Genomic DNA, 27647 nt, shown 5'->3' with positions numbered 1-27647 from the left:
ACAGCTGCTCCTTGACTTAAGACAGGGCTCCATGCTGATGGGGCCATCACAAGATGAAAGTATTCTCAGTCAAGAATACACAGAATGGGAACTAGGGTGCAGCTCAGCGGGTGGAATGCTGGCCTAGCATGCACCGAGCCCTGGAGGTCTGATGCCTAGTACCATGTTCAAAAACCAAGGACTCAGATGTGGTAGCTCACACCTGTAATCCCAGCACTCTGGGGGTAGGCAAGAAGGTCAGAGGTCACACAGTGAGTTTGAGGCTAGCCTGGGGTACATGAGACTCCTTCCCAAGTCTTCTTGATAAAGCACCTTGCCTCCCAACCAGCGTAGCTTGATTACACAGCACACTGTAATGCCAGTTTCTAGTCCTTGTGGCTGCCACAGCTGGCTGAGGCTGCTGGCTGCAGCCACCAGCTTCAAGAGAGTCACCATTGTTAGTCCAGGAGGAAAGATCGAAATTAAAAATCCCTATGCAGTTAGCCATTCAGGCCTATAAGCACAGATACTCTGGAGGCTGACTAGGGTTTAAGGTCTGCCTAGACAGCAGAGTGATTGAAGGCCAACCTGGGTAACCTTGTCTCACAATAAAAAGCAAAAGGGGGGTTAGAGAGAAATCAAGATCCCAAACAACAACGAAGCCAAGTAGGGGGTGGAAGGATGGCTCAGTGGGTAAGAGCACTGACTGCTCTTCCAGAGAATCTGGGTTTGATTCTCAGCAACCACATGGCGGCTCACAATCCTCTCCAACTCCAGTCCTAGAGGATTTGATGCTCTCTTCTGTCCATGTACTGCGCACATGTGGTGCAGGCTAAACACCCATACACATAAAATAAAATGAAATATATATATATATATATATATGTGCAAAAGGTTAAAAAAAGTTTAAAACACCCAAGGAGAGTTGCTCTGGATTCACAGTGCCCTCACACACTTGTAAAGTAAGAAATTCCCAAGTGGAGCCATCACAAGCCAGGTACTGCCTGTGCACATATAAAATGTCCTTGGATATCTGAACAGGGACAAGCTCAGGAGCGAGCAGATGATGACAATGACGACAGGCGTAGATGTGTCAACCCAGACTCCTGGCATACCTGGAAACTATGGAGCACAGCTGCATTGATCTCGGTGACAGCCCGGTCTTTCCAGAGGGAGGCCAGTGTGTGGGTCTCCAGGCCCATCCTCCTGCCCACTTCCTGTAGAAGATGAGGTGAGGCAGGTTTTGGAGGGGGTGCCCCTCCCCGACTCTCCAGCTTGGTAACTCCATGTCACCTCCAGGATATTGTAGCGCTGTGTGTCACAGAAGTCCAGGACTCCATTCTCGGTGCCCATGTACTACCAATCATTGAAGAGGTAGGTTGGGAACTCGAGGCCACACACCTCCAGGAGCATGTTGGCCATGGCAGGCAGTGCATACCACTTCAGTGTCTCTCGAGGCTGGAAAGATGGCTCAGTGGTTAAGAGCATTTCCTGCTTTTGCAGAGGACCAGAGTTCAGTTCTCAGTGCCTGTCTTAGGGTTTCATTGCTTTGAAGAAACACTGTGACCAAGGCAACTCTTATAAGAGACAATATTGATTTGAGGCTGGCTTACAGGTTCAGAGGTTCAATCCATTATCATCAAGTTACACAGTTCCAACAAGGCCACACCTCCTAAGAGTGCCATTCTCTGGGCCAAGCATATTCAAACCACCACAGCGCCCATGTTGGTAATCCCAGCTGGCCTCTATAGGCACCTACATTCATATGTGTGCACATATGCACAGTTGTCTTTTAAAGTATCTCTAAACACGAGGAGAAAGGTCTGTGGCCCAGGAAGACAGTGATGACCCCAGGAGTGACAAAGTTTGTAAGGAAGACCCATTTGGTCTCCTATGAGCTAAGGTGCCTTTCATCTGAAGGAGGCAGAGCAGAATTGGTCTCTGATCCTGGAAGCCTCTCCATTGCTAATTCACAGGTACAGAGAGCTGCTTTGGAGGTTGGCAGAAGCAGAGCATACAAGAGAAAAGGAACCATTTGTACGGCTTCTACTCTGAACATCTCTCCTTACTGTAACGCTCCCAACAATGCTGTGAAGTAGGACTCCAGCTGTTCAGCTAGGAAGGCAGGTAAAGAGGTGGAGCAATTGTGGGATACCCAGATGATGGCTTACATCTGACCCTAATTCCTTATCAGAAGCCAGAGATTGGGCTGGAGAGATGGCTCAGCAGTTAAGAGCACTGATAGCTCTTCCAGAGGTCATGAGTTCAGTTCCGAGCAACCACATGGTGGCTCACAGCCATCTGTAATGGGATCTGATGCCCTTTCTGGGTGTGTCTGCAGACGGCTACAGTGTGTACTCATATACATGAAATAAATGAATAAATAAATCAAAAGGAGGAGGAGGAGGGGGGGAGAGGAGGAGGAGAAGGAGCAGAAGCAGCCCGAGATCTTACTGCTCAGTTACTTGACATAAAAAGATGGTGCTGAGGCTGAGAAGGTGGCTCAGCCACCAAGAGCTCTTCCTGTGCAGCCATGAAGAACCACAGATTGGATTCCAGTGCCCACGTAACATGCCAAGAGTCACACAAATCTTATAGCCTCAGTCCGAGGGAAAGTTGATCGGTGACTGGAGCTTATTGGCTTTTAGTCTAGCTGAGAAAACATGTGCCCTGTGTTCAAGAGACCTCGACTCAGAGGAATAGGTACAGAGGGCTGGGGGGGACACCTGCCGTCCTTTTCTGGCCTCTGTGGAACCATACACTTGCACAGAGAGGCTGGAGGGTGTCTCAAGAGCAGAGGCTGCTCTTCCAACTCTCAACACCCACATGACAGTGGTAGTGGTGGTGGTGATGGTGGTGTTGGTGGTGGTGGTGGTGGTGGAGGTAGTTGTGGTGGTGATGGTGTTTTTGTTGTTGGTGTTGTTGTTGGTGTTGTTGGAGGTGGTGGTGGTAGTGGTGGTGGTGGTGGTGGTGATGGTGGTGTTGGTTGTGGTGGTGGTGGTAGTGGTGGTGGTGGTGGTGGTGATGGTGGTGTTGGTGGTGGTGGTGGTGATGGTGATGGTGGTGGTGGTGGTGATGATGGCAACGATGATGATGATGAATCCTCAACAAGATGTCAACTAAGTTTAGCATATTAAAAGATGGCTTGCCAATCCCAGATAGTATTTGTCCCTGGAAAGCAAGGGTGGTTTGACGTAGGAACCAGATGCTGAGACCTTAGCTATGTGCCACTACGTCTGGTTACTTCCCTTGAATGGTTTTTTCTCTATGTTATATGTGAGTATATGTGCATTTTCATGTGTGTTCAGGTATACATGTGTGAGCATGCGGAAGTCAACCTCAGGTGTTCTTTCTTTTTTCTTTTTTTTTTTTTTTGGTTCTTTTTTTCGGAGCTGGGGACCGAACCCAGGGCCTTGCGCTTCCTAGGCAAGCGCTCTACCACTGAGCTAAATCCCCAACCCCTCAGGTGTTCTTTCTTATGAGACATCCATTTTGTTTTTTGTGACAAGATCTCTTATTGGGATATGGGGGCACACAGAAGCTGAGTTCCCCATGTGTGTCTGGTTTGCAAGGCAAATTTGCACAGTCAAGATAACGCAGCCAACAGCAGATTAATGAGCTCTGGAGGAACAGTGGGACAACCTCTAGACATCTCTGTAGCTACGAGGTGGTGATGGCCAGGGAGGGCATCCATGGACTGATGCATCAGGCTGTTCCATTTATCTTCTGGTTCGTCCACTCAACAGCTGCCTGGGGGTTCTCTGATTCTTAGCTTTGTCAATTACTGAACACTATGGGGATGCTTGGAACTTCAATCGAAATGTGAAATTTTCAAATGAATTTTTTTTCCTGTGCCAAGAGCTCCTCAGAATGCAACCTGGCATCCAATCAACAATGGCTCCTTTCCTGGGGACAACTACACAGCACACGGGGTGTGGGGGGGGGGGGACTCTGTCCCATGAAACTGGGTAAAAGGAAGGAGGGACAGGACAGAAGGACAAACAGAAGACCATTAGCAGTATAGGCTGGTGACATGAAGGGAGCTGTTAGGTGAGGACTTCAAGCAGGGTGGGCATGACCTCGGTGTACACACCCTGGCATCTGCCATCTGCTATTGTTCCTCCCAGCAGAGATGAGAGTCTCCTTGCTTGGGAAGAAGAGGCTCAGGAAACTTTTCCCCACTGGGGAGCGTGCCCGCCCGGTTCACGGGAGTGAACAGTTTGCAGGTGTTTTACAGCTGGGGTCAGAGGTCAGTGAGTAGAGTGCTTGCCCGTCATGTATGAAGCCCTGGGTTCCATCCTTCATGCTAAATACACAGATGGCGGCGGCGGCGGTGGTGGTGATGGTGATGATGGCGACGGTGGAGGCAGTGGCTGTGGCAGCGGTGGTGGTATGTGCGTGTGTGTGTGTGTGTGTCTGTGTCTGTGTGTGTGTGTGTGGTCTTCATGTATGTTCTTGTGTGTATGTATGTGTTGCTGGGAATCGAACTCAGGGCCTCATATGTGCTTGCTAGGCAATTGCACCACTATGACTTGTGTTCTAAGCCCTCGTAGCTCCAGCGGCTTGACAGTCATGTATCATATTCCTCAATTTCTCCCTCTCTAAACACCACCAGAATAATATTAGTTTTCTTTAAATCAATCTTTGATTAAAACCTTATTGCAGCCAGGTTTGGTGATGCACACCTATAATCCCAGTACTTGGAAGGCTGAGGCAGGAGGACTAAAGGTTTGAAACCAGCCTGACTTACATAATGCCTTGTCTCAAAAAAATGAACAACCCTGAAATACCATTTACTATATGCTTTGGGCTAACCTCGGAACCCTGGTCTAGTAACTACAAGTCCCTCCTCATTTTGTTCCTTCCCTTCCTGCCTGCCTGCCTTCTTGCCTGCCTTCCTCCCTGCCTGGAACCAAGCACGCTCAGGCTTAGTGATTCTTCTCAGGAATGCTCTGCTCAGTATATTCCTATCTTCTCAGGAAAATTAAGTTAGTTACAGTCTCCAGCCTTGGGACAGTTAGCCGGTTGTCTGTTCTTATCAGTCTATAACTGCAATTTATGGTTTAGGGCTATAGGAAGGGTGGTGGCAGTGATGGATTCTCCTGAGTAACCTTCCCACCTTCTTGTCTTTATAAGTCACTGGGTTTTTTTGAAATAAACTTTGAGAGCTTGATCAGAACCCAGACTTGCTCTCCTTCTTTGCTCCTCCTGTTCCCCATTCTTTCACCACTCCCAGGTCCACTCTGAACCCCCGAAGGCAGGGGCACTCCTCGTCCTCCTCTTCCTCCTCCTTTGTTCTTTTAGGACAGGGTTTCACTCTGTATCGCCGATGATCCTACAACTCTCTCTGTAGATGACTAGAATTTGAACTCACAGAGGTCCACCCGCCTCTGCCTCGGTGAGCTTGTGATTAAAACTATGTACCTCACAAATTTCTGTTTCTTGTATATATCCTGTGTGGACCTAGGGTTTTTGTTGTTGTTTTTGTTTTGTTTTGAACCAGATCCTCCTATAGTCCAGACTGGCCTTGAACTCTCAATAAACTAAGGATAACTTTGAACTCCTGATCCTCATGTCTCTGCCGGATGAGTGCTGAGGGTTTTATGTAATTTAGGCAATCAAAACCCAGGACTTCGTGCTCCCTAAGCAAGTACTCTGTCAAGTGAGCGATCATGTAAGCTGGTATTACTTTGAGTAATACCTAGGGAGAGAATTTCTAGGCCATAGGAGGTTTGTCGATGAGAAACTACAGAGTCAGTTCCCCAGTGGGTGAGCAGTGCATGGTCTCAGTTAACGATCAGTTGTTACCTGGTCCTGGTGATACTAAGCATGGACATCCTCTGTTTTTAGCTGTTTTAGAAAATAAAAACACACAGTTTTTTTTTAAACTTTTTATGTACTGGAAGTATACCAGCACCCCCTTATATGCTGGATAAGCTACATTCACAGTCCAAAGCTTTGAATTTTGAGGAAGTCTTTTCTGTGAATGCTTGGTATCATGGGATACTAAGAAGGCTGTGCCTGGGAGACACGGAGCCTCTTACAATCCTTTTCTAAAAGCTTTAGAGTTTTAGTTTATATAGGAATCTAGAAATCACATCTATGTTTTTATTTTGGTTTTAATATATGGAGGCCACTATACATGCTTTGTTCCTTTTTCTATCTCCCCTCCTCACCCCCAATACCGATGTTTTTTAGAATTTGCTAGGTATGATAGCTCATGTCTATAATCCTAGCACTCTGGAAGCTGAAGCAGGAGAATCACAAGTGAGAGCCCAACCTGGGCTATGTAGTGAGTTCAAGACTGGTCTAAGCTACTAGTATTTTTTTCTGTTTCCACATTGCTGCCTTGTTGGGCATTGGTCGCAGGAGTATTCCCTGGTAATGTCCTGTTCGGCTGTGTGCTCGGCCATCCTGCTCCATGATCAGCTATCCTGCTGCCTGATTGCACTTGTGTCACACAAGGTACACACTTGATTACTTGTATAGTGAGTCAAGAAACCATTGTGGTGTGAAGGATACACACTTGTTCTTTTTCATAAACAACTATTTTGAAGCTGGGTATTAGACACATAAGCCCAGCATTTGAGGGGTAGAGAGAGGAGAATCAGGAGTCCAAGGTCATCAGTTATATTTCCAGTTTGAGACCAATCTGGGTTATAAGGGACCTTGTCTCAAAAAAAAAAAAAGTTTAAGGCCATCTTTTATAGCAAACTCTGGAGGTCATCCTGTGCCTCAGGAGACGGTATCTCAAACAAACAAATGATTTGATCTCATCTAGATATTATGTCCTGTGTGGTGGGAGACGGGCTGGGATCAAACTCAAGGCTTTATGGGTGCTCTGCAAGAGTGAAAGAATAAAAAGTGCAGCCAAGAAGTAAGATGTTTAGAAATGCTATCTCACCCCGAAGAAGCCCTAAATATCTCAAATTCCAGACCCTGCTCTCTACCTGTAAGTAGGTAAAAGGTCACATTTCTTGAGCCTGCTCTCCCACGAACTTGATAAAAGGGCTTAAAGATAAGACCCTTAAATACGTGATCCCGAACTCATAAAGATAACAGATAGCTTCTCCCAGAAACTAGCTGACCATAAAGTTAGATTATAGTCTTAAAAGCAATCTTGAGAGACAGGAAGCTTCTCCTTGTGATTTTTCACTGGTATTCTCGACACTTTCCAATGACGCCATCCCTGCCCCCTTGGGTTGTGGCTTCTTCCTTTAAATATTCCTCTCAGCCACTCAAGGTCAAACTCCTCTGCCCCTGTGTGGGATACAAGTCTGGACCCCAGTGCACTGGTTCCTATCGATAAACCTCATGTGATTACAGCAAGGATGGTGTTATGTGAGTTCTTGGGGGATCGCATCATCCCAAGACTTGAGTGAGGGTCTCCCTGCTCTGAGGATCTTTCATTTGGGGGCTCATCCGGGATTGGCGACCACACTTGTCTCTGAAAATCCACTTGGAGTTGAGATAGGGTCTGTGTCTTTGTGTTGTGTCTTTGTGAATCTGTGCCGACTGAACTCTGGGTCTGAAGTTACTCTCAAGTACTGTTTTTACAGTTGTTCCATCTCCGGTACAGATGGAGACTCTCGTCTTGGGAGGAGACTAGAGAATGTGAGTATTGGTAGACGTGCCAGGGGCTCACTGACAGCGCTGCCCTGGGAGACATCTCAGGTGGTGAGGAGGGACCCTAGGGGGACACCTGGGAGATTCCCGTCTGGGTGCTGGTGAGGATTCGGTGATTCTCCTGGATTGGAGAAGAGACCCGGCCTCCTGGCCATCTGTATTTCCAGAGTGATCTTTGTCTGTGTGTCTTAGGTCTTTGTTTTGTGTTACTTGTGACTTTGACGATGGGACTCTTCTGAGTTTGACTTTAGAACACTGGACTAAAGTTAGGACTATAGCACACAATTTGTCAGTTAAGATTAAAAAAGGACTTTGGCTGACTTTTTGCTCCTCGGAGTGGCCAGTGTTTGATGTCGGCTGGCCTCCAGAGGGCACCTTTGACTTAACCATAATTTTCGATCTGCTCCCCTTCATCTGTCCCGTTGGGAAAGAGGAATGATGAGGAATCTGCTCCTCTTCATCTGTCTTTGGTGAGCTCACAGATACTCCCACCTGAATCAGTTCAATTTTGTGGTGATCTCACAGTGGCCACTTGTTTTTTGTTTTTGTGCCCACTTCTGTTTTTTTTTTTTTTTTGTCTGTTAATATTTTGATTGTCTTTCTGTGTGACTGAATGCCATTTGTCCTCTTTGGCAGACCTCTATTTTCTGGACTCTCTTCTTGTTTTCTCACCATCCCACTTGAGATGCTTGTTAGTAGCTGTTACAGATCCTCTTTACCACTGAGGAAATACAGAATCCTACTAGGAGACCAAAAAGAATGTTCCAGACATGGATGGAAGGCCCTCACTCCTGCCTGTTGATCCAAAACACCTGAAGGTAGGGAATGCTACAAGTCTTTCACCAGGCTCCAATGGTGGGTCTCTGAGGGGCTAAAAAACACCCCACCAATTTGGCTAAAGTAAGAAAAAGATATAAAGAGAAAGTTGCAGAAACTTGAAAGGTTAAGCTAAATCACTGAGGAAGTTAGTGTAAGTTGCAGAGAAAGTAAGGTTAAAGTGCGGTTCAGGGTAAAAAAGAAAGAAGGCAAAAAGAACAGAAAGCTAGGGAAGAAAGGGGACAGAAAGAAAAAGAAGCTAAAGAGCTAAGGAGAGATAAAAGACAGTATAAAAAATGAATACTGGCCACAATAGTTAGGGAGACTAGGGAGAGAGTACCTGACAACAGAAGAGAATTCCTGGCTAAAGATCAGTGTGCCTATTGTTAAAAAAAAAAAGTCACTGTGTCGGGGACTGCCCCAGGACAGAGGGGAAGTCCAATTGGTGTTTTGTGGATAAAAGGACCCAACACTCTGTGCTCCTATGCCCCAGTGGGCCAGTGTCCATCAAAGACCTTGGGTACAGGGGCTACTGGCAACAAACGATACTTATGGACTACCCAAAGAACAGTGGACCTTGGTGTGGGCCAGGTAACCCACTAGTTCATGGTCATCCCTGACTGCCCCTATCCCTTGCTCATGAGAAATTTGCTCTCCAAAATGGCTTGCGTGGGCTGAAGTGGCTGGGTAAGGCCATGTGTATGCATATCTACAGACTGTGTATGTGGCGCTTAAGACCTGTCTCAGTGCACCAATACCCTATGCTGAGAGATGTGTGGCTTAGTGCCATTCTGCCTGGAACACACCGCTCCTGGCAGCCGGGCACTAACAATTATCACCCAATCCAGGACTTAAACTGTGGTAGAGAGGCTGATGTTTTGCCTTTGACTGGAATGTCCCAGAGGATGGGACCACAGGTCAGCTGACATGGACTAGATTCTCCACTGGTTGGGGGGCAATCTGGTCACCTTGCTGCCCAATCCTGACCTGGAGCCACCACAGCATGAGTGTCAAACACTGACAGAAGCCCATGGATGGAGAGAAGACCTCTACGACTGACCGATCAACTCCTACGGAAAGCCAAGGCTACCTTGACTACAGACGAGAACAGTTCTCTTCATGAAGGTCAGAGATGAGTGGGGACTGCCATGGTGGACAACACAAATATCATCTGGGATAGACAAACCTCTACCCCCCAGCACATCAGCGCCACAGATGCCTTTGCCATCTCTTGGATGCCCTGATGAAGCCAGCAACTGTGAGCGTTATTCATTGCCCAGGACATCAGGAGGGAAGAGATTCAGTGACATGGGGCAATAACAAAGCAGATCAAGTGGCTCGAAAAATGGCTATGCAGGAACCTATACTGGTTAAAGGCCTGCAAGAGACAGCTACTGGGAACTGGGATTGGACTAAGGGATGGCCTCACTTAGAGTGTACAACAGAAGAAAAGGCCCAAATTTCTTAAAAGAGAAAGGACAATGGCACACTTGAGGGAAAAGCTATACTCCCCAGAGAACAAACAAAAGTCTCGCTTTCCAAATACACAAATGGACTCATTTAGGGGATAAAAGCTTATCCAAATAGTTAAGATATATATATTAGAGCCAGTAGAAAAATATAAGGTATGTCAGCAAGTAAATGCTTAAGAAACAAACAGGGCAAAAAGACCTAAAAAGATTAGTGAGAAGTCAAAGTAAACTTCACTGAGAAAATATGGTTACAAGTATCTCCTAGTGCTTGTAGATATCTTTTCAGGAATAGATAGAAGTTTTCCTCACCAATCAAGGGGTGGCCTCAGTAGTCATCAAGAAGATACTGGAAAATAATCTTCCCCCGATTTGGAGTGCCCAAGGTAATCGGGTCAGACGGGAAAGCCCTGCTTTTGTTGCCAAGGTAAGCCAGGGTGTGGCCAGGTATTTAGAGGTCAATTGGAAATTAGATTACATTACAGACCTCAAAGTTCAGGACTGGTAGAGTAAATAAATAAAACTCTTGACCCTGATCAAATTGACCATGGAGACTGGCACAGACTGGGTTGCACTCCTTCCCTCTTGCTCTCTTCAGAGCAAGAAATATCCCTTCCAGATTCAGTCTTACCCACTTTGAGATCTTATATGGGGCCTTGTCTCCTCTGACTGTGTAAGATGATGTTATTGAACCAACATATCATTGTAATAATGATTTGTATGCCAGGCTAAAGGACCTACAGGTGATACAGAAAAAAATCTGGTCACAGCTGGCAACAGCCCATGTCCTGGGGACCCCTGAGACATCTCACCAGTTCCAGGTCAGAGACTCTGTCCACGTATGACAATATCAGGTGCTGGGAGCGATGCCCTTGAAGCCCTTCATTATTGATGCTATTATTATGGTTAGCGTTAAGTATGACTGGGTTCATGGAAAATTCCCAGCCAGATGCAGAAGACTAATGCAAATCTGGTGGTCAAGATAAATAATAATATGATAAAGTTCTCTTGCTGAGAAATACATCTGATGTCTAGATACCCAATGTGATGACCTGTAACCTTTCTGAAAACCCAACATCCTGCTGACTAATAGATATGACAAACCTGTGACCTTTCTGACATCCTGTCAACATCAGTCGATTCCCTGACCACACGAATATTGTGTCCTTGGCCTGCGTAAATGTTTCACACTTCCCCCTCCGTCTGTTACCCATGTTATGGTATAAATTCAGCCTTGGGAAAAAATAAAATTGTCGCCCTGATCAGACTCTTGTCTTGGCGTCCTTCTTCGTGGCTCTTGTCCCCCATTCTCTTCCAGGTATACCCTGCACTGTCATTGACAATCAGGCCCAGACACTCGAGCCTCACTGGAAAGGACAGTACCTGGTGCTGCTGACCACCCTGACATCCGTCAAGTCTCAGCCCTCACAAGCTGATTACTAGCTGTTGGGGCTGAGAGCTGGGACCTAGAGGGACACTCAGATCTTCAAAAAGCTCCCTGGACCTGCACGTCAGAGACATGACTGGTGGGGTTACTATAATGCTCAGTTGAGGAGTGTGCTTTAGAAACAAGAATTTCATGTTTGCCCTGGGCTCTGTTGAGATAGGTTCCCCCAATCACAGGTGTGGGAGTAGTCTTGATTTCTATTATAAATGATGTAACATCCCCTTACTATGAAGGCATTACCTACGTTAGTACTCCTAACACTTCTTGGGACTGTGTCTCAGGGATCACAACCTGTGACACAGTTTAAAAGTTCTAAAAGGCAATCATGACCTTTTGTGTGTAGGTTCAGATGGTGTCCAGATTAGAATCCTGATGCTAAAGACTTTTTAACTGACCTCCAAGAATCCCTGACCTCCCTCTCAGAGGTAGTCCTTCAAAATAAAAAAAGGTTAGACCTGATATTCCTTAAAGAAGGAAGTCTGTGTTCTACACTACAAAAAAAGTGTTGTTTCTACCTAGACCATTCTGGGGTTGTTTTCTTCTTAAAAGACGGAAGAGTATGTGCTGTTCTCAGAGAAAAGTGTAGTTTTTATAAAGACCATTCAGGTATATACTAAAATCTAGTTCTATGATTAGAGCTAGCCACTAGAAGAAGTAGAGAATGAAAGAATACAAAATGCAGCCAAGAAGTCAGATGCTTAGAAATGCTATCTCACCCCTAAGAAGCCCTAAATATCTCAAATTCTAGACCCTGCTCTCTACCTGTAAGTAGGTAAAAGGTCACATTTCTTGAGCCTGCTCTCCCACGAACAAGATAAAGGGGCTTAAAGATAAGGCCCTTAAATACGTGATCCCAAACTAATAAAGATAACAGATAGCTTCTCCCAGAAAAAGTGAGATGATAGTCTAGTTAGATAAAGTTAGATTATAGTCTTAAAAGCAATCTTGAGAGACAGGAAGCTTCTCCTTGTGATTTTTCACTGGTATTCTCCACACTTTCCAATGACGCCATCCCTGCCCCCTTGGGTTGTGGCTTCTTCCTTTAAATATTCCTCTCAGCCACTCAAGGTCAAACTCCCCTGCCCCTGTGTGGGATACAAGTCTGGACCCCAGTGCACTGGTTCCTATCGATAAACCTCATGTGATTACAGCAAGGATGGTGTTATGTGAGTTCTTGGGGGATTACATCATCCCAAGATTTGAGTGAGGGTTTCCCTGCTCTGAGGATCTTTCATTTGGGGGCTCATCCGGGATTGGCGACCACACTTGTCTCTGAAAATCCACTTGGAGGTGAGATAGTGGCAGTGACTGGAATTGTTTTTCAGGGCCAAAGGACTCATGATAGACTTTAATACAATCACTAACTCTGTGCTATATTTTTGCTGTCAAAGCATCAGCCACGGCCAGCGGCCACTTTTCCTTGAAACTCCTCTCCCGCTGGCTCAGGCTACTGCCCATGCATAGCCTGCAGCTTCCTTGCTAGCAGGCCTGTGCCTGTCCCCCTTCCTCTAAAAAGGGGGGTGATTAAGTTTCCAGTTACAAAGATCAGCGGAAGAAAAAGGCCAGTACTGAAGGGGCTGCATCCCCTCGCCTGGACCTGGGGGAGGTCCATCAGCCTGCAAGGGAATAACAGGAATCAGGCCAGTAGAGGAGTCAGGGGTGAGTGCTCACTGGCTGTGTCCCCTGAGCAGGACCAGAAGCATCTGCAGCCAGGAGGAGCAGAGGATTCAGGAAGTTGGGTAGGCAAGAGGGTAGGGGAATAAGGAGGAGAATCCAGGAGGAGCAAATCCTCCTGAGCATAAGGATAGACTTTTGGAGGAGCCGGTCGGGAGGGCTCCCCCTTGGAAGTTTGGACTGCCAGAATCTGTGAGTCTGGCAGTCATTGGGGTCAACTAGCCCACGATTTTACTCAAGGAGGTGGTGTTTGAGTTAAATCCTCCCAGACTAGGATGTAGGGCTGCTGATCAAGATGTCAGTGTGGCCGGACTGAAAAACAACTTTCTTAACAGTCTTTATAATTTCCATATTAAAAGATCCCTGGGGGGGGGCAATCGACCTGAAAAGTTGGCCACTCAGAAGCACAGATGGTCTGCCTTGGTCCCTTTTTGACCTCCACCAACAGGTTGTATAGTCTCGCCCTCACCTCTCCCCAGTGGTCTAGGGCGAGACTGGGTTGGGGGAGTAACCTTCTGACCCATTGTTCCAAAATACACAAGGACAAGGACAAGTACAAACAGATAAGAGACACAAAGATCCATAAGACACTGGGTGTTCCTACTTCTTAACAAATGCGACAGAGAAAAAATCCTAGAAGGCAGATGCCCGAAGGAAGCAGCAGGTAACAGAAACAACTGATCAGGTTCACACCCAACAAACCATACTCTGGAGGCTACCAGGCATCCCTGGTCCTCCCCAGACCCTGGGGCGTTCCCCAGGTTACCGATCTCAGTCCAAACGCTCTTACGAGCACCTGAACAGCTGCTGCAGAACTTCCTTCCTTACTGAGTCTGGATGCACAGACAGAAAAACAGAACAGCTGCTGTTACAGAATGTAGCCTGGGTGCTCTCACGAGTGCTCAAATGGCTGCTACAGAGTGCAGCCTGAGAGCTCTCACAAGTGCTCAAACAGCTACTACAGAATGCAGCTTACAGAACCAGGCCAAACACTCCCATGAGTGACAGGTAATTAGAGAACTAGGACACATAAACAAAAAGACAGAACAGTTAAAGGCGCCACCTTACCTCCAAGAGCAATCTCGGTGTTGATGGGTGTTTGTAAATCCCAGGCGAGCCCCCAAATGAAAGACCCTCAGACAGAGGAGACTCTCGCTCCAGTCCTGAGGACACCCACCACCCCACAAACACATGGGACTCAGTCTTGATGTAAAAACAAGAGGTTTACTTTGGGATACCAATGCATTGGGGTTCCACACGGTCCTCACGCAGGAGGGATGTGAAGAGCCTCGAACAACAGAAAACACAGTTTCATTAGCTCAGCTATTTTGGTGCCAAGGATAACTAGGCAGATGTTTCTTGTCCTGGAATTCCTGGGACAAGGCCGTAACCATATCAATGCAGCTATTTCAGTACCAAGGACATCTGACTTGATATATGTTTTCTCATCCTGGGGTTCCCAGGACAAAGACCAAGGATATCTGACTTGGCAGATGTTTCTCTCCTGGAGTTCCCAGGACGAGGCTATAACTATGTCAGCACAGCTATGTCAGTACTAAGGACATCTAACTTGATATTGGTTTTCTCATCCTGGGGCACAATCTATAGTGGTCAGTCAGTTTCCCGGAGATGTTTCCTGCCTTTTAATTGCCCTGCAGTAAATATGATCTATACCATCTGTTCTAATGGTTGGGCAGCTTCCTAGAGAGTGGGTGGGAATGGGCTTTCTGTACTTTCTGGTCTATTGTCTTACATCTAGGGGCTAAGCAAGGGCCAGCTTAAAAGGTTTTCGTTCTTAAGAAATGGCTGCACTAATATCAAACAGGGATCCTTCAGCTATACTGAGCTCAGCAGTTCTCCAAGATTTCTTTTTCTTCCTTCCTTCCTTCCTTCCTTCCTTCCTTTCTTTCTTTCTTTCTTTCTTTCTTTCTTTCTTTCTTTCTTCCTTTCTCTTCTTTTCTTTTTTTGTCAAGTAAAGGAACTAACATTGAGCTTTCTCAATACAGTATTTGAGAGCCTTCATACTTAAGGGATGTGCAAGTTTATTCTGTGAAACTTCTCTCAATCCAGATTTTCAACCTAAGAAGCAGAAAGGTTTACTATTTAATAAAACACGATTTACTTTCAGAGTTTGTCAGCTACGGTCTTTTATATCAAGAGTATTCAGATACTCTTACATTTCTGAATTCTTTAAAAAGTTCTCAGGGGTTGGGGATTTAGCTCAGTGGTAGAGCGCTTGCCTAGCAAGTGCAAGGCCCTGGGTTCGGTCCCCAGGTCCGAAAAAAAAAAAAAAAAGAAGGAAATAAACAGTTCTCACATTTGTTTATTTTGTGTGTGGTGGGGGAGGGGAACATGCAAGCCACAGCAGGCATGTGTAGGCACAGGGCAGTGAGTGGGAGTCAGTTCTTTGTTTCCATCTTGACGGTCCCAGGTCCCCAGTTAATCAGCCTGAGCAGCAAGCATCATTACCTGTAGTGGTCAGCCTAATGCTATTTGTATTTTAATGTTAATACTGAGCCCCCATGGCCCAGAGAGAAGAGTTCACACATTCGGGTATGATGCTGACTGATCCTGACCCCAAGTTATTTCTGAATGGTAAAGATGCCAACAGCCAATAGCTGGGCAGAAGAGACATAGATGGGGTTTAGGATTTGAGGGCTTGGGGTTAGAGGAAAGATGAGGAGGGAGAGGAGGAGGAAGAAGAGGAGGAGAAGAAAGAGGAGGATGAGGAGCAGGGAGAGGAGGGGGAGGCAGGAGAGGGCCTGGAGAGATGGCTCAGTGGTTAGCAGTATTGGCTGCTATGCCAGAGGACCCCCGGATTCAAGTCCCAGCACACACATGGCAGCTCACAACTGTCTGTAACTCTAGTTCAGGAGCTCCAACACCCTCACACAGATATATGTGCAGGCAAAACACCAATGCACATACAATAAAGTACAAATATAAATAAATAAATATAAGAAGAAGGCAGGAGGAAGGAGGAAAAGCCGCTGTGGGTTAGGAGTTAAGAGAATACGGTATTAGGGCAGTTTAGTTGGATTTAAGAGCAGCCCAGTTGAAACATTGTAACAACTCAAGGTTATCAATAGGAAAGTAGACTCTAACAGCATGGAGAGTAGGCAGCTGCCCAGTAATTGCGCTGTTTTAAGGCCTATTGTAAATATAAAGGCCGTGTGTGTCTTTCATCTGGGAACTTATAGAGTCTAAGGCAGAGTGGAAACCCCAGGCCTGATTTAAACACTTTCTACATTTACCTACGGAACCATCTAGCTGCCTCTGGGCTCTTATGGGTCCTGCTGTGTAAAATATGGAGCATTAGTTGTACCTGGGAGGAACTAAGCCTGACTGGGAAGTGGTAGCACAGGGAACTCTTCCGAGGTGATGATTCTTATCTTCGAGCAGGTCTTAATCATACATGTTTTAGCCAAATTTGAAGCAAGCTTTATTAAATATTGGCCAGACCAATGGATATTAGTCAGATCCATAACCAGGACTCCCAGAGAATGGCCACAAGTCACATTAGTCAGGTGCTGATAAAGACAAAACCCTCAGCGCTACATACTTCCCGCCTTGGTCCAATTGGGGGCAGGCATATATCCTGACGTACTTCCTGCCTAAGCAACAATAACCTACCTGTGATCAAGTACAATCTGAGCAGTGCAAGCAACCAGCCTTGTTTACAGAAGTGAAAATATATGGCTGTTATCTTAGCGAACCACAACCCCCAGCATTCTAGGAAGTAGTCTGTTCTTGGGCAAGCGGGGCTTGCCTGTTAGAGGTGTTTTTGTTTTACCAATCTATTAAGTGACCTTTAGCCCTCACAAAGGCACAGTACACATGCACGTACACATACACACACACACACATACACACACACACACACACACACACACACACACACACACACACTAGCAAACCCAAACTCACCCTAAGTATGCTTTTGGGCTGGGGATGAGGCTGAGTGGAGTAGCTGGTGGAGCATGAGGTCCCCCTGGAGCTCTTTCCAGCACCATCAAATTAAGGTGCCAAGTCTATGGCTTGAGTTCTGTGCTTTTTTGTTGTCATTGTTGTTTGTTTTTGGGACAGGGTCTTATGTAGCCTAGGCAATCTCTGAGCCCACTGTGTAGCCTTAAACTGCCAGTCCTCCTTCCTCCTCCATTTTCCAAGTGCTGTGATTTACGACACTGCCTGAGTTTGTGGTTTGCATTCACAGGTAAAGAAGTGCAAAGTAGTTTTTTTAAAAAAAAAAATGAAAGATCCCCGTTTGATATTAGTGCAGCCATTTCTTAAGAAGGAGAATTTTTTAAGCAGGCCCTTGCTTAGCCCCTAGATGTTAGACAATAGACCAGAAAGTACAGAAAGCACATTCCCACCCACTCTCTGCCCAACCATAAGAACAGATGGTATAGATCATATTTACTGCAGGGCAATTACAAGGCAGGAAACATCTCTGGGAAGCTGACCGACCACTGTAGATTGTGCTGCAGGATAAAAACCATTTGTCAAGTTAGGTGTCCTTGGTACCGACATAACTGTGCTGACATAGTTATAGCCTCGTCCTGGGAACTCCAGGAGAGAAACATCTGCCAAGTCAGATATCCTTGGTCCTTGTCCTGGGAACCCCAGGACTGGAAAACATATATCAAGTCAGATGTCCTTGGTACTGAAGTGGCTGCATTGATATGGTTGCAGCCTTGTCCTGGGAACTCCAGGATGGGAAACATCTGCCAAGTCAGATATCCTTGGTCCTTGTCCTGGGAACCCCAGGATGGGAAACATCTGCCTAGTCAGATATCCTTGGCACCGGAGTAGCTGAGCTAATGAAGCTGTGTGACTATTTAAGCTGTACATTTCTGTTGTTCGAGGCTCTTCACATCCCTCTTGAGTGAGGACCGTGATGAGCCCCCAATGCATTGGTATCCCAAAGTAAACCTCTTGCTTTTGCATCAAGATGTGAGTCCAGCATGTTTGTGGGGTGATAGGTGTCCTCAGGATTGGAGCGAGAGTCTCCTCAATCTGAGGGTCTTTCAAGAACAGGGGCATTCAACTGTCATGTTTAATTTTTCTTTTTTTTCTTTTTTCTTCTTTTTCTTTTCTTTTGAAGATTTATTCATTTATTATATATAAGTACACTGTAGCTGTCTTCAGATACACAGAAGAGAGCATCGGATCACTTTACAGATGGTTGTGAGCACCATGTGGTTGCTGGGATTGAACTCAGGACCTCTGGAAGAGCAGTTGGGTGCTCTTAACCACTGAGCAATCTCTCCAGTCCAACTGTCATGTTTAAATGTAAAAAGATTTGGTTTTATTTTTGTGTATGTGTTGTATCTGCGTGTATGCAAGGGTACATGTTTGCATAGAGCCCGTGGAGATCAGGAGAGGGTGACAGATATATGGGAGGTGGAGATAGGGACCCTTATAAGCAACCATGTGAGTGTTGGGAATCAAATCCAGGTCCTCAGCAAGAGCAGCAAGCTATGAACTGCTGAGCCATTTTTCCAGCCTTAACATATACATACGTGTGGTGTGTGTATGTGTGTGTGTGTGTGTGTGTGTATGTGTGTGTGTGTGTTTGTGTGTGTATGTGTATGTGTATGTGTTTGTATTTTTTTAAGATCTTGTCCCACCCTCCATAACCACAAAACCCATAAAACTCATTCCTTTCTGTATCTGAGCAGAGACAACAAGGATATAGAGCTGCCGTCATCCCCACTGTCACCCCTCCATCTCAGACAGGCCCCTCCAGCATCTGCTAATTCTTACCTCCATGGGACCATGGGGAAGAGAGTAGCCAGAAAGCACCCTAGTGAGGGCAGACTGTCAGGGGTAACATGTGGGACTCACTGCACCGCTAGGACAGGCTGTCGCCTTCTCACTGCCCCACGGAAGCTCCTCTTCCAGCTTTTAGTATTTAGGGACAGGGTATCATTCTGAAGCCCTGGATAGCCTCACACTCACAGAAATCCTCCTGCCTCAGGTTCTCAGCTGTGCCTCTCGAAGTGTTTACATCTATACCTTATATCCACTGGGCAACGCTTCATGTGAATGCTCAGAGTGAAGGGAAGTCAAATGGGCAGCGGTGCGTTTGGGTGTGGGGGACTCCGGGACACACACAGCCTGAACCTCCCATGTAGCAGACCCACCCTTCTGCTCTGGACAGCTGCTGATCATACTTCTTGCCTAGAGGAATCCAAACTGAGCGCTGGGAAGCAGACACCTGGAGGGGTGTGGAGACCGGAACTAGAATTCCCTTCTGAGGCAGAGCAAGGACCTAGGCTCAGCCCTGCCTGCCCTTTGGGTCCCACTCCAATTCTCCCTCCCTCGGGACAAGTCTTCCGGGGAAACCTGACACTCTGGAAAACTTCTTAAGGATATTAACTGATTTTCTGGGAACAGAGTGTAGGAGAGGGAACAAATGCTGCAGTGGTGGCCCACCCTCCCCACCTTGAGGCTATAACAAGCCTTAAGCAAACCTGTCAGCTGTAGCTAAGAAGGGACAGTTAGCATAATGAAGCTCCAACAGCTTCAGGGATTGCAACAGGGCGGCGTGGTTGTAGGGCATGACTGGAAATTGCACGTTTCAACCATAGTCCCTTCTGAGCTACACATTAGGGCGCTGCCAGGGCTAAAGTTTTGCTTTAAGTCTTAATTACCAAGCTTAAAGATCTAAAAACAGAAACCACCCCTGACCTGCGAGCCCTGACTGCCCAAGGACAGACCACTTCCTAGAATGCCGGGTGCTGTTGCTCGAGGAAGATAACAGGCCATGTTTTCACTTCTGAAAACAAGTCGCTTGCCCCCAAGCACGGGATGTGCTTGACCACATGTGTGTTGAAGTAACTTAGGCAGGAAGTATGTAGCCTTGTGGGGTTTGCCTTTATAAGCACCTGACCAATTAAATTTGTGGCTATTCTCTGGGACTCCTGGGTACGGACCTGGCCAGTGTCCATCCTCCTGGCTGGTGTCTATTGTCCCGGCCAGTATTTAATAAAAACTTGGTTCAAATTGAGCTAAAAGTTGTGACAGTGGTCTTATGCTCACCCGATCGGGTTATCAATGCATCTTAAAGAATGGCTTGTGTATCCAGCACAGGCGACCACAGGCACCTGGTGCCAGATCAAGTTAAGGTCAGGGAGAAGGCCAGCTTCTGAGCCTCACAAGCCCTCTGGAGTCTACATGACCCACGAAGATTCTCTGCAGCAGGAAAAAGAAACTCCCAGAAAAAGTCAGAGCCTTAGGATGTTTACTGAACGCCTGTGCATGTCGGGATAGGAATATGGTTCTCCCAACCTGGGGTGAGGGGCTCCTTCCTTTCAAAGGGTAATACGATTGTCATTTGGGTTGGCAGCTGTGGGAATTACTACCTGCAGTGAAGGAAGTGAGTTTGCTTCAGGTCTGAGGGAAGTCTGTGTGTGGAGCCACAGCAGTTGAGTAAAACCAGATAAGAGAGTTCCACTGTCGATACTCGGTTCCCTCACTGTAAGTCAAAACTGGTGGCAGGTCTGCTTCCTAAGGGGACTGTGGGTTAAGGAGCTGCTGGTTGTCGGCATCCAGGCTGCAGAATGAACACACTGGGCTGTCTTTTGTTTCTTCCTGACCTTGCCATGGGAGTAAGGCCAGGGTGGTGGTCTGAGGGGAGTGGGTGTTGTAGAATCTCAGCTCTTGTCCAGACAGACCATACCAGGCCAATGCAATTCCACGTGGGAGAGGTTTACTGGGGGTTATGGAGACAAAAGGGCGAGAGAGAGAGAGAGAGGAAGAAGACGGGGGGGAGGGGGAAGGCAGGAAGGGTCTGCTCTTTATTTAAACCGTGATGTAACCACTCGCAGGTAAAGGTGGGACATAAACCAAATGGATGCTGGGAATGTATGGCCATTGACATGGTAATAGATGCACAGGTCCCTGTCACCTGTGGGTAACATCGCCGCTGGGTTCGGAGGTGAAAGTGGACCAACAGTGGGTCTGGCTGAGCATAGATAAGTGCCCATCATGGACAGGACAGCACGCTAAGTTGATGGTGACAGAGGGGCTCTGTCCACGCACATGTATGTGCACACTTATATCTCCATGCAGCAAAGCAGCAGGCAGCTCCCAGGGACTGCAGAGCACAGGTGGAGGACAAAGCGAATGACAGTTACACTGGAGAAGACCCAGTCCCGTCCAGTAGCCCCAGGTCCAGGCAAAGGAGTCACAAATAGGAAAGGGGCATGCTTACTTTAGCGGGATCCCTGGGAGGGATTGAATGTGTGGGTTCCCAGGAAACAGGGAACTCTGGCTTAGCTCATTCGTAGCAGTGGTTGTCTGGAAGTGCCGAGAGGCCTTCTATGGGAGACTGAGGCTGTGGCTCGTAAGTGAAGGCCTTCTCTGTGCTCCCCACACAGTTTTGATGGAAGAGACAGTCCACGTTTATACATACCATTTATCGACTGTTCAGCATCTGAGGCTGTGTCTTCCCATCCCCTGAATGGCATCTCAGCACTTCCCTATAACCCAGTCCCCAATGACAACACAGGGAGACGAAATCTAGGAACACAGTGTAGCCTTTCCATACAGCCCAGCACTGGGGTAGAATGCAGTCCCACAAACATACACACACACATGTATACACATACATGTACACATACACACATAAGCATATGTGCATGCATGCATATACACACAGAGTCATACATACATACATACATACATACATACATACATACATACATACACACACACACACAGGTATACACACATACACACACACCGAGAGGCCAAACCTACTCCATCTTGGGACTGGCCTCCATCCTAAAGAGAAAAAGAAGCCTGAGAACTTGGCCCGCAACTGCACCCAAGCTGCACCCAAGAACCAGGAAGGACCCCACGGCTTGTCCTTGGCCAGAGTCACTCCCTAGCTACTTCCTAGCAAGAGTGAACCAAAGATCTGTCTGATCGTTTCAGATGTACTTTCAGACCGTTTGTGATTACGGTCTTGCCTCAGAGCACCCACCTGTTGGCTGACAACAGACATTCAGTTAGATGCTTGCCACGATAGACCCCACCTTACTTCTTTCATTTTCTATAAAACCTTGTCTCCATGGGAGTTTGGGGCTGGCTCACCAAAAACCGTCCCGTGGGCCTGTGGTGAGTAAACACAAACTCGAGTTTGTAATAAAGAGACTCTAATGTGATTACATCGGAAACGGCTCGTTGGTGGTCTTTTGGGGTTCAGGAACGCTTCATGGCATAACAATACAAGTATTCAAAAAGACTTTAATTTAGAAAAAAGGTACAAGCTAAGTTCCAGAAAGACGCCTTAAACCTGCCCTTAGCAGTGGGCTGGAGTGAGCTTGGATTGTGAGAAGTCAACACTGGGAAATACACTGTCTACAAGAAGGCCCAGGACAGCACTTTGCATAGGAACTTGGTGAGATAAAATGTGTGTGTGTGTGTGTGTGTGTGTGTGTGTGTGTGTGTGTGTGTGTGTGTGTGTTAAATCTCAGATCGGCCAGGACTCTTTCAACAGAGTTTGTATAAAACAGCCACATAATTTAGAAAAGGCCAACCACTCCAGTCCCTCCAGCCTACCTTTCTAAGCATCTGAAAAGTTTCTGCCATCCAAGTGTCTGGAACTAATATTTGTGTAAGTGGTGATAAATACTTATAATACAGGTGCTTGGAGGCAGAGGCAGGAAGATCAGGAGTTCAAGAGATCAAGGCCAGCCTTGAATACATGGGGAGTATAGCTAGCCTGGGCTCCTATGGAACCCTGTCTCAAAAATAAGTCAGGAAATAAATAAATAAGCTATGAGAGGGAGGGGTCTGTCTTAGGGTTTTATTGCTGTGTACAGACACCATGATCAATGTAAGTTTTATAAAGGACATTTAATTGGGGCTGGCTTACAGGTTCAGAGGTTCAGTCCAGTATCATCAAGGCGGGAGCATGGCAGCGTCCAGGCAGGCATGGTGCAGGAGGAGCTGAGTTCTACATCTTCACCCAAAGGAAGCCAGGAACTGACTGAGCATCCTCAGGCAGCTAGGAGAGGGTCTCCAAGCCCACCCCACAGTGACACATTTCCTCCAACAAAGCCACACCTTCTAATAGTGCCACTCCCTGGGCCAAGCATATGCAAAGCATCACCGGGTCTCAGGCCTTCAATCCCAGCACTCAGGAAGCAGAGGCAAAGGCAGATGGGTCTTTGTGAGTTCAAGGTTAGCCAGGGCCACCTGTTGAAAGAAAGGAAGGAAGGCAGGAAGGAAGGAAGGGAGGAAGGCAGGAAGGCAGGAAGGCAGGTAGGCAGGAAGGCAGGAAGGCAGACAGGCAGGCAGGCAGGCAGGCAGGCAGGAAGGAAGGAAGGAAGGAAGGAAGGAAGGAAGGAAGGAAGGAAGGAAAGAAGGAAGGGAGGAAGGGAGGAAGGCAGGAAGGCAGGAAGGCAGGCAGGCAGGCAGGAAGGAAGGAAGGAAGGGAGGGAGGGAGGGAGGGAGGGAGGGAGGAAGGGAGGTGTCTCGGCCTGCAGGGGTTCAGAGTAGATCTGAGAGGGGGTAAAAGAATGGGGGACAGGAGGTGCAAAGGAGAGCAAGTCTGTGTTCTGATCAAGCTCTCAAAGTTTATTTCAAAAAACAGCGGCTTATAAACACAAGCAAGTGAGAAGGTTACCCAGGACAATCCATCACTGCCACCACCCTTTCTATAGCCCTAGATCATAAATTACAGTTATACACTGATAAGAACAGACAACCGGCTAGGTGTCCCAAGGCTGGAGGCTATAACTGGATTGATTTTCCTGAGAAGATAGGGGCCATATAATGAGCAGAGCATTCCTGAGAAGAATCTCTGAGACTAAGCGTGCTTGGTTCCCGGCAGAGGAGGAGGAAGAAGAGAAGGAAGAAGAAGAAGAGGGGGAAAAGAAGAGGAGGAGGAGGAGGAGGTGGAGGAGGAGGAGGAGGAGGAGGAGGAGGAGGAGGAGGAGGAGGAGGAGGAGGAGGAGGAGGAAGAAATTAAGAAATTCACAGCAGCTTTAAGCATAACATCCCTAAATGGAATGAACCCTACTATCCATCAAATGCGACCAGGGGCCTGTGAGATGGCTTAGCCAGTGAAGGCGATTGCTTCCAAGTGTCCCAGTGTAAGTTCAAATCCACACATACATGTGGTAGAAAGAATCAACTCTTTCAACTTATCCCACACTCACACCATGGCACACACCCCAGTACCCACACATGCACCCCATGATAAATGTAGATAGTACAGCAAGTTTTAAGCAGACGGGCGAACACACAGTAGCAGCGCCATGTGCTAGGGCGATAGTCGGTCCTAGAAGGGATCAGGCTAACAACCAATACCACAGAAGCAAACCTCAAAAAGATGTCTAGGGAAGACACAAAAATTGCCACACTCCAGGCTTCCAAGACCCCAGAACTCAAATTCATTTGCCGGGTTACTGGCAGTCTCTGAACTGGAGGGTTTTTTCTTACCATGGTGCTTAAATTATTTTCTTATGTATTGAAGGTAAATTATATATGTAAAAATAAAAATGTCAAGCCTAAAAATATCATGGTAAGCAGTAATATTCCACTGTTTTTTATATAACCACCTATGACTTCCCCCACAAACCCCAAATAAAACAGGCAGCTTTGAATACAAAGAAAATAGCTTTCTTCTTCATAAAAAAAACAAGCAAACTGCCAGGCTGTGGTGGTGAACACCTTTGATCCCAGTACTTGGGAGGCAGAGGATCTCTGAGTTCAAGGCCAGCCTAGTGTACAGAGCAAGTTCCAGGACAGCCAGGGCTACACTGAAACCCTTTCTCAAAAAAAAAAAAAGAAAGAAAGAGAGAAAGAGAGAAAGAAAGAAAGAAAGAAAGAAAGGAAAAGGAAAAGGAAAAGAAAAAGAAAAGGAAAAGGAAAAAGAAAAAGAAAAAAGGCAAGCAGGTCCTTCCTCTTTCTGTAACTATGGAAATAGTTCACTACTTGGGTCAATAACCCAGAAAATTATACAGTCAAGAGACTCACATCCTTATATTTCCTTTGGGACACTCATGAATCAGCTTAGACCGTCAAGCATGCATAATCCCAAAGCCATGAAGCAACTGAGGGACTTGAGGAAAACCACTTCACAGAAGCTTGGAACACAAGCGCCATGGTGGTAAAACCAGGACAAACAGTGGACTAGACATGGATCTGCAGCCTGAAATTTTAGTGCTGAATTTTTGCTGTTCTCAAAGGCTCTACCAGGCAGATTGACACTTCAGATATAGACACATCTTAGCATTAGAATACTCTGCTAACTTGTACAAGGCACCCAACACCACCACCCACAAAAATAACTTTCCCAGATATAGAGTCTCTGGGCAGTGGGCACTCCCAAGTGAATAAAGCCCCAAGATATACTTGGTTGCTATGCTATGCAGGCTGGGTATGGTGACACATGCCTTCAATTCCAGCACTTGTCAAAGGGAAGTGGACGATTCTCCAAAAGTTTACCATTGGCTTGGTCTATATCATGAGTTCCAAGCAATCTACAACTTCATAGGGAGACGCTCTCTCCCAAACATCAGAGAAGAAGAGAGATGGGTCAGCAGCTGCAGGCACTTGCTGTTCTTTCAGAGGACTAGAGTTCGGTTCCCAGCACCCAGGCAGGGGGGCTCACAACCAGCTCCAGGTCCAGGGACTCCAACACCCTCTCCTGGCCTCAGGGACAGAATGTTCATACACATCCCCTGCCCACCCCTGTTACGGTAAATATTTAAAAAAACAACTTTTATTCCATGATAGTGCCAGCCCTGTAGGGCCACATGGCTCTGCGGGGTGTCTTTATCTCAGCCCAGCACTGCTCCATGCTGGCCCCAAGTACTTTCTGACCCACGAGGTCTGCAGCCCTTCCAGCCTAGCACCTTGCCACGCTGCTCCCTAGAGTTAGTTCCAGCACTGGAGGGCTCTGGTTAGCATCTCTCCCGGCGGCTCTCTACTTGCAGCAAATTCTCTGGTTCCAGCTACCTGGTAAAATCAAGACTCAATAAACTGCAACTTAACAGTCAGACTTGTGTGTTAAATTCTAGTTTACAATACACCCACACAATAAACTCGCAACCCATTGATAAAGATATAAACCGCCCACCTGGATGAGATGAATTGTCCTATAGAAATCCATCCCTTAAGAAATATTTATAACTACCTAGGGCCATTTAGGACCACCCGGGGGGCTTAAGAGCACTAACTGCTCTTCCAGAGGTCCTGAGTTCAATTCCCAGCAACCACATGGTGACTCACAACCATCTGTAATGGGATCTGATGCCCTCTTCTGGTGTGTCTGACGACAGCTACAGTGCACTCATATAAATAAAATAAATTTTTAAAAAAAGACCACCCGCATCTGTGTCGTCCTTCTCCATCTCCATCTTGACTCTTTCCCTTTCCCTTCTCTCCCACCTTACAAAAACTTTGTCCCTGCCTTACTTTTTTACTGCCCAATCATGGCCTTGACCCAACTTGTGCCAGCCCTCACCTGCATATGTAGACATCAGCCCACAATCCCCACATATATAGACATAAATAAAATAATAAAATAAATCTCATTTGGATTATTATTATTATCATTATTATTATATCAGAAAAGTAGCTGGAGAGATGGCTCAGCCACTGCTCAAGCATAAGAACCTCAGTTCAGGTCCCAGCACTCATGTAAAAAGCCAGAACACATTTGTAAACCCGATGCTGAGAGGAACAAATGGGGTGATCCCTGGAGAGTGCTGGCTGGGACATCTAGCCAGATCTGTCTGCTCCAGGTTCAGGAAGCTGTCTGAACTGTTTCAGAAAACGAGATGACAGAGAAACTGAGGAAACTGTCTTTGCCAACTTCTGGTCTCCACATACATACACACATGTGTGAGCACACACAGATATATACACACACACTTCACACACAAAAACACCCAGAAAATATATATGCTAATCTATATTTTATATATTTACATAGATACATGATATGTATTGTAAATAATGTATAGAATTCAGTATGGGAGGAGTCAGTTCTCCCTTCCATCTTTCTTTTCTTTTCTTTCTTTCTTTCTTTTTTTTTTTTTTTCCGGAGCTGGGGACCGAACCCAGGGCCTTGTGCTTCCTAGGCAAGCGCTCTACCACTGAGCTAAATCCCCAACCCCTTTTTTTTTTTGAGACAAGGTTTCTCTGTTGCCCTGGCTGTCCTGGAACCCGCTCTGTAGACCAGGCTGGCCTTGAACTCAGATATCTGCCTTCTAAGAGCTGGGAGTTAAGGCCTGTGCCATCGCCACCCAGCTACTCCCTTCCACCTTTCATTCTGAGGATAAAATTCAGACCCTCGTGCTTCCCACAGAAAGGACTCTCACCCACTGAGCCATCTCACCTGCTTATAAAGGTAACTTTTTGTATGTTCTAAAAGACAAAGTCAGGATTCTCTGCAGACTGGCACAGTGCTTTGAAGATATGTCCCTGCTGCAATGATTACTCTAAAAACACATTAGCCTGTGGAGTTGCCTTTCAGGGCAGAGGGCCCTGGATCCCTCCTCTGGGGAATGACAGGTTAGTGATACAGCTGACTGTGACTCACCTCCAGATCAAATGTCACTCCTAAATGATTTGTTTCCCTAAACTCAGCTGGGCCCATGTCCTCCATGGCT

At 46.6% G+C, this 27647-nt stretch overlaps 1 pseudogene across 1 annotated transcript in view; it reads right to left on the bottom strand.

The window, feature by feature from the left end:
* Nucleotides 1–27346, bottom strand: part of Nos2-ps1 (nitric oxide synthase 2, pseudogene 1) — a 47323-nt pseudogene extending 19977 nt beyond the window's left edge. Inside the window, exon 1 of the transcript XR_010055694.1 lies at nucleotides 1095–27346. The product of XR_010055694.1 is annotated as a nitric oxide synthase 2, pseudogene 1 (transcript). The remainder of the gene's footprint in view (nucleotides 1–1094) is intronic.
* Between the last annotated feature and the right edge of the window lie 301 nt (nucleotides 27347–27647).

The sequence above is a fragment of the Rattus norvegicus genome, chromosome 10 (assembly GCF_036323735.1).
Source record: "Rattus norvegicus strain BN/NHsdMcwi chromosome 10, GRCr8, whole genome shotgun sequence".
NCBI classification, from domain to species: domain Eukaryota; kingdom Metazoa; phylum Chordata; class Mammalia; order Rodentia; family Muridae; genus Rattus; species Rattus norvegicus.
The sequence above is the reverse complement of the archived record's forward strand: the minus strand, read 5'-3'. Positions and strand labels throughout refer to the sequence as shown.